Source organism: Mus pahari, chromosome 4, assembly GCF_900095145.1.
Source record: "Mus pahari chromosome 4, PAHARI_EIJ_v1.1, whole genome shotgun sequence".
Taxonomy (NCBI): Eukaryota; Metazoa; Chordata; class Mammalia; order Rodentia; family Muridae; genus Mus; species Mus pahari.
The window spans coordinates 78721677-78729650 of NC_034593.1; positions in this window are offsets into that span (position 1 = coordinate 78721677).

Consider the following 7974-nt stretch of genomic DNA (forward strand, 5'->3'; position numbering starts at 1 on the left):
GCACATAAAGTTCAGTTCAGATTCCCCCTTTCCATAAACTGCCTGTTAAAGCCCCTTGGAGCGTCCACCTTCCTTTACCATATATTATCACTGGGCTATTCTGTAAATGTTTGCCTTTCTCCATAGTCTACCTTCTCAGAGGACCAGGACTACTTCTGAGTTACATATTCTCTCCTCGGGACCCATGGCTCACTGGAAGGGATCTGGGTGATTGATGTGTACAGAGTCCTGGACTCAAACACAGCAGAACATGGAATAAAAATGTAGCCATGTGTGGTGCCTACGTCTTAGCATGACAGATTTTAATTAGTCAGGGAAAGATTTGACAGTTCTCATTAATCTGTTAACGTCTTCATTTGGGCTCTGTAAGGTGAACCATGGTGCTAGGTTTCTGAACGAATTGCATTGTTGGAGGTAGACATTCCGAGGGCACTGAAATATATTAGAGATGCCCCTATAAAAAGAGGGTAAATTTTCTTTGTGGCTCTGACGTTAACAACTCTTGCCCATGCTTTTAAATTTTAATTTTACTAAGTAATATTTACTAAATTTGACTACTAATTTATGTGTTAAATTTTTATGTTTGTTTTACCCACATATATGTCTGTGCACCGCTTGTGTGCTTGGTGCCTTTGAGGACCTGAAGTGGGTGTCAGATCACCTGGAACTGGAGTTGCCGGAGTTACTGCCGTGTGGGCGCTGGAAGAACAGTCAATGTTCTTAAGCACTGAGCCATCACTTCAGTCCCCAGTGCTTGACTAACCCATCGTCTATGTTACGAGTCCTCGGATAAAGCCCCTAGCTCCCCATGGCTTCCTGTAGGACTCCATAGCATGCTTGGCCTCTTGGAGTCTGCAAGGACTTCACAGAGTAGAAAGTATTAAATATGAAACAGATAAAGCTGTTTGAAAAATGGCCAGTAAGCCAAGGAGTTTGGAAATTCTTACAAGTGTGGTAACACGAAGTGGGTTTTATTTACAACCCCTCAGTCTCAGTCTGTTTGCCTTCCTGAAGCCCGCATTGGTGTTCCCCAGTCTCTACCTCACTGGGCTTACACATCCCCACACACCCATCTTACCAGAGGACACCTCTGTAGTCTTGGCCACCAGGAGGCGCATATGTGCCACAGAAGGCAGTTCAACTGCCCCATGACAAAAAGCCAGCCTCGGTCTCCTGGACACCTGTTGTCTCTCTGGAGAGAACAGCTTATGATGTTCTATTTTGGTATGACAGCATCAGCATCTTTCTGCCCTCCATCTGCCTCCCCACTACTGCCCCATCAGCTTGGAGAGCCCACTGAACGAGGGGTGCCCACTCCCCTGCCTTCCCTAGGAAGGGTGCGCTACTTCCACATAAGGCTTAGCTAAGCTGTATAAAGATGAAATAGTTTGACCTAAGCCTGATGTCCCAGTGCACACTTCTGATGCAGCACTTGGGAAGCTACGCCAACACTGGCAGGAGCTTATGACCTGTGAGATACATCACTGGATCCAGGTCAGTCTGGACTACAGAGTGAGACCCTGTCTCAAACAGACAAACAGTAAATAAATGGATAGGCGGATACCAATCAAACAAAACCACTTCGTGAACTTATGAAGTAAGTACCCAGAAGTACTCATGAGGTCTCACCCTGAGCCCTCCTTCCTACCTGCTGTCTGGTTAGTGGAAACTCGTGCCAGTGCCAGTGCACTGGAAGGGATCTCAGACCTTGTCTCAGCTTCTGTAAACAAGAGGAAATGAGCATGGACCGTATGTAGCACAAGGGATTGGGACACTAAGGCTAGATGCTCTTTCCACAGTGCTGTCAAGAATGGGAAGACAGCAGTAGGCAGTGACAGAAATAGCTGGAGTCATGAAATGCCTCACCTGACCAGAGGGAAAGTTCAGTTTGTTTGTTTGTTTGTTTTTCCTGAAAGGCTGAGTGAGTTGGTATATAATAAGATAATGGATGACGTTGGGCGTGATGGCCTATGCTTGCAATCCCAATACTTAACAGGTGGAAGCAGAGAGTCGGGAGTTCAAGATCATCATTAGCTACATGGTAAGCTCTAGGACAGCCTCAGCTACGTGAGATCTCTCTCAAAAATTAAAGCTAATTGTGACCGAGCATGTGAGTAAATGAATGTGTGGAATACTGGGATGTGGTCCCTCCCTAGGGGATGCTATTTCCGTTTTGTACACTAGGTGGCAGCACAGAGCAGCAAGAGGAAACCAAGGTTTCTACCAGGCTGATTCAAGGATGCCTGCCTCATTTGTGTTTCCTGAAACTTTGAGCCCAGCTTCCCTTCCCACAGTAGGTTTTCCACTCCACTCCAGTGGCTGCCAGTGGGGAGAAAAACCTAGCAGAACCAAATACCTCAGAACCCCTGAAATTAAAATTCTCGAACTCTCAAGTGGGGAACTCAGACCTTGTATGAGAAATAGGAATTAGAAGTCATTTAGATAGAGTCCCTAAATTACGCTGATGGGGCAGAATGAGCAACAGAAGTTTTTAAAAATCCAACAGTGTCTGCCCGAGGACGTGTTTTCTTGCCAACTCTGCCTCAGAGCAGGCACCTTAGAGCCCATCTTTAATCTCTTCATATAGATAGACCGCAGCTTCTATAGCCATGTTCTCCAGGGAACTTCATTTTACCTTCCCATCATACAGTGGGCTTCGCTATAGAAGAGAAGCCAGACGCCACTGAGTATGTTTGTCGTGGTCAGGAAACTCTGAAAAGCCACACTTGGCTAGATCCAGCCACCTTTGCCTTCTGAGTCACAACACAGCACCACTCTTTGGCTTCACTGTCTGTGGGCTTTGGGACACTGTGGTGGACTCATCTTTCCTGCCCCAGCCAGCCAGCCATTATACAGACTTTTCTAAGACCCCTACTATGTGCCCGACCCTGAATTAACCTCTTGATAGAGGAATGACCGCAGGAGCATGGTGCCTGCTGGCACACTACAGCTAAAGAACTAAATATCATTGGAGATTCCTTCTTCAGACCATAGTCGGTCATATATGGTGGCTTCCATGCCTTTTGTTTGTTTGTTGTGTTTTGAGATAGATGGGATGGCCTTTGAGAATGTCTATCTTAGCCACTGATCTGTTACTGTGAGGAGACCATGACCAAGGCAATTCTTATAAAAGAAAGCATTCAATTGGGAGCTTGCTTCCCGTTTTTGAGATCTAGTCCGTTATCATGATAGCGGGGAGCATGGTGGCAAGCAGGCATAGTGTTGGAGAAGTAGCTGAGAGCTATATCCTGATTTACACAAACACAGAGAGATTAAAACTGGGCCTGGCATAAGCTTTTGAAACCTTGAAGCCAACCCCCAGAGGCACACTTCCTCCAACAAAGCCACATCTCCTCCAATAAGGCCACACCTATATGAACCTATGGGGGCAATTTTATTCAGACCAGCACAATATTCTAGCCTGTTTTCTATTGTTTGTTAAACACCATGGCAGAAAGAGACTTGGAGGAGAAAGAGTTTATTTGGCTTATACCATTCCCATCACAATCTGTCACTAAGCAGGAATCTGGAAGCAGGAACTGAAGCAGAGACCATAGTGAAATGCTCTTACTGGCTTGCTCCCTGTGGCTTGTTCAGTTTGCCTTTATATATATCCCAGAACCACCTCCCTGGGGTGGGACTGCCCATAGTGGGCTAGGCCCTCCCATATCAGTCATCAATCAAGATGATGCTCCACAGACCTACCTTCAGGCCAATCTAATGGAAGCCTTTTCTCAATTGAGGTTCCCTCTTCCCTAACGCGATCTATGTCAAGCTGACAGAAAACTAACCAGCACAGAGGGTGACATTGAACTGACATTCCCATAGACTCCACCCTCTGGGGCTGGGATCCCAGAAGTGCACCACCACAATGCTTGCATGCTGTTCTGCATACCCTTCCCTACTCTACCTCCTTCCCATTCCTAGTCATAGGGTTTCCCATACTATTAGATAGGTCCAACCCTCTTCTGTCTGGGCAGCCATCTAACAACTAGATCTCTGGTTCATTTCTCCCCCACAATTCCTCACTTCAGAAGGCATCTTCTTTCTCAAGAGTAATCTAAAGTACTTGGCACTTGGCAAGGTCATGCCACCTCATTTAGCATTCACCACAAGTCCTAGTCTATGACGCAGATGATGGATCTGGATCAGCTGAGGTGAAGTAGCCCGCTACCTACTGCCCCATGCCTCTTTTTTTTTTTTTTTTTTTTTTTTTTGGTTTTTCGAGACAGGGTTTCTCTGTGTAGCCTTGGCTGTCCTGGAACTCACTTTGTAGACCAGGCTGGCCTCAAACTGAGAAATCTGCCTGCCTCTGCCTCCCGAGTGCTGGGATTAAAGGGGTGCGCCACCACTCCCTGCTGCCCCATGCCTCTTAAATATAGCAAGGGCCCCATTTGTTTGGTCGGCTTCCTGGGGCAGTCTCAGCAGTCAGCCTCCTGCTGCAGATGGAGATGATCTCAGCAGCACTTGTCACCTGGTCTAGATAAGGTCATTCACCAAGCCAAGGACCACCTCAGCATCAGCATTAAGCACGCAGATGATGAGGGTGGCTCATAATAGGCTAATGGGTACACAGATATCTGAGATATTGGGACACACATTATTAAACGTTCTCTCATACTGCCTGCTGTCCCCCATGCCCTATGTATTCTGTCACACCCAGAGACAACACAGCTCATACACCTGTGACAAAGCCATCCTGGTTCTACCTTGCTCCAACTGATGTCTGTATTTCATAGCCTCCCATGTGCTAGGATTACAGACGTGCTGGAATTTCCCCACAGAGACCTTCACCCTATGTTTTCCTTTCTTTTCTTTTTTCTTTCTTTTTGTTTTGTTTTGTTTTGTTTTGTTTTTTGAGACAGGGTTTCTCTGTGCAGCCCTAGCTGTTCTGGAATCCACTCCGTAGACGAGGCTGGTCTTGAACTCAGAAAGTGTAAGTGTGTGTGCATGGTGATGTGACTGTGACTATGTGTGTATGGTGGTGCGAATGTATGTGTGCATGGTGGTATGAGTGTGTGTGTGTGTGTGTGTGTGTGTGTGTGTGGTGATTTGAGTGTGTGAGTGTATGTGCATGGTGATGTGAATGTATGTGTGCAAGTGTGTGACTGTGTGCATGCATATGGAGGCCAGAGTTGATGGAAGTGTCTTCCTCTATTGCTTCCCTCTTTTTGTGTTTGAAATAAGGTTTCTCTGTGAATCTAGAGCCCACCTGCCTACCCCTTTGTGCTCAACTGACTGGTCACAAATCCCAGCTTCCTCCTGCCTCAGCAGCCCAGTGCTGGGACTACAGATGTGCGCCACTCGTCCTGTTAGCTTCTCTGTCCTGCTGGGGCCCACATTCAGTTCCTTCGGTTCCTGTCAAGCATTTTACCCACTGCCTTAGGGTTTCTACTGCTGTGCTGAAACACCATGGCAAAAGCAAGCTGGGGAGGAAGGTTTGTTTGGTGTACACTTCATAGTTTACCAGTGAAAGAAGTCAGGGCAGTAACTCACACGGGGCAGGAAGCTGGAGGCTGGAGCTGATGCAGAGCCATGGAGGACCAACTGACCTGCTCCTCAGGCTCACCCTGCCTCCTTATAGACCCCAGAGCCACCAGCCCCGGGTGGCACACCCCCTCCATAGGCTGGGCCCTCCCCAGTTAATCACTAATTAAGAAAACGCCCTGCAGGTCTGCCCACAGCCAGATCTTATGCAGGCATTTTCTCAGCCGAGGCTCCCTCCTCTCTGATGAGTAGCCAGAGCCGGCACACCTGCCTTACTCCGCCCCGCTCACTGCCTGTCTATATACACTGTTAGGATCTCATTTCCAAAGCCCCATTTGCACACCCACCCTCCTAAGTCCAGTAGTCCACTTCCCAGAAGACTGGCTGAAAAATTGTTCCTAACCTTCCCTCTGGTTTACCAAATCCTTCTAGAAAGAGTACTAACCAGTGAGAAATCAAGCAAAGAATAACCCAGAGAATAAATGCTTAGAGATAAGAACAAAGTTCCTGTTTAGTGGATTTTCATAGCCCCTTCCCCATAAGTCTACCAAGGGACTGATGAAAGCCAAATTTCAGTAATTATGTCCCAGTAGTCTCAGGTGGGAAAAATGTAAAATGACTAAAAAGAGACCAGAGTTGGCCTGGGCTAGGCCTCAAGGCCAAGACAGCAGGACAGTGAGGTACTGAATAGCCTGCCCCATACCTCCACAGGGGGCTGACCCTGAGAGACCCCGAGAGCCCTGGCCCGCCCCTCTCTCCATTCCCATCAGGGAAGGCTCTCTGGGAAAAAGGCAGGTCAGGAGCCTGAGTGACCTTTCACACCTCAGACAAGCTAAGTTTGTTTTCTGCCTTTCTGTCCAGGGCTCAGATGGGGGTTGGGGAGGGTGGGGTGGGCCTTTTCTATTCTCTTGGTACAAATACCCCAGAGGAGCTGAAGTGGAGGGAGTAAAGGATCTATTTATTTTGGCTCAGGAGGGACAATGTAAGCAGATGGTCTTTGATGGGATTAGCGGCGTAATCTCTAAGACCCTGGTAAATTGGAAAATGATCCATTATATTCCAGAACCTTTGCCGGCTTCGGCTCCTGGGGAGGGAGGGGCAGGCCGAGAGGCACCTTGTTAGAATAGACCCCTCTGGGAGCGGCGGAATCCTGCACTGGAGATCTTGGGAGGGGGCCTCTTTAGACTCTTCCCGGCCCTTTAGCTTCACTTTTCTGCGCGCGCCGGATGGTCGTCCATCCAGTCATCTCCAGCAGTCCAGGGTCTGCGGGTGGGGGTGGAAGGGAAGAGAATGCCGCTGCATCTCTTGCTTTGGAAGAAAAGAAAATTCTTTGAATTCAAAGTCCACGTCCTCCAGAGCGTTTTTGTAGCCCAAGCCCATGTCCTCCTGCCTCACACTTAAGGACTATCCAGCAATCCTGGGGGAGCGCATTGGCTCCTGGAGCCTGGGACTGGGGAGCGGGAGGAAAGGGCGGGGCTCCAGCCTGGAAGGGCTCCCCTCTAAACAGACCCAGGCGTGGTGGAACTGTGGGTGCTGAGGAAGGCTAACCCACACAATCTGTCCGTGGGCCCCATTTCAGCACTGGAAGGCCAGGAGCCGGCTGGGTGACTTACCTAAGGTCATCCAGGCTAGTGAGAGTGCGGAGACAAGCTCAGCAGCCACCCTGTCGTCCGTCCTCCTCTGCCTCGCCCCCCCACTTCCACATGCCCATGTGTCATAACCTGTACCAGTGCAATAGTGTCACTTAAGCTCGTCCTGTTTTAACCCTTTCATTCAATACTATGCCGTAAAATCTATTCATGTTGATGAACAAGTCTAGATTTTCTGAATTTACTGAACAACATCTTGTTTATTTATTTCAGCGTTTTAAGTTATTTTCTAAACTTTTATTTATTTTGTTTATTAAGACAAGGTCTCCCTATGTCCTTTTAGCCTAGAATGTGCTCTTTTGACCAGGTTGTCTTCAGCTTTGTTTGCTACTTTCCTGTGTCCCGCTCTCCAGTGCTAGAATTACAAGCACACACCACCATGCCTGCTCCACACTTCCCAGTTTGTTGTTTCATCTGTTCCTGGACAGGGATCTGAATGAACTTAATTACACTTATAGATTTTTATTTTGACTGTTAAAAATAAAAGCATAGATCTAAACACAGTGCCCTGTTCCTGTAATTCCAGCATTCGGAAGGTAGAGGCAGGAGGATGAAAAGTTGAAGGCTAACCATGACTATATAAGAAATTTGAGGCCAGCCTGGGCTATATGGGCATTATCAACAACAAACAAGCAAAGCAAACAAACAAACAACCCGAAAAAAACAAAGCACAATCAAAATATGTAACATCTTCCCAGTTCTCTGAAAATAAATTCGCAACTAAGGAAGGTGGGGGCTAGGAATATAATTCAGTGGTAGAGTACTTGCCTACCATGCACAAGGCCATAGGGTCAATACCCAAAGTCCCCCCAAACACACACGCACAGAGAGAGAGAGA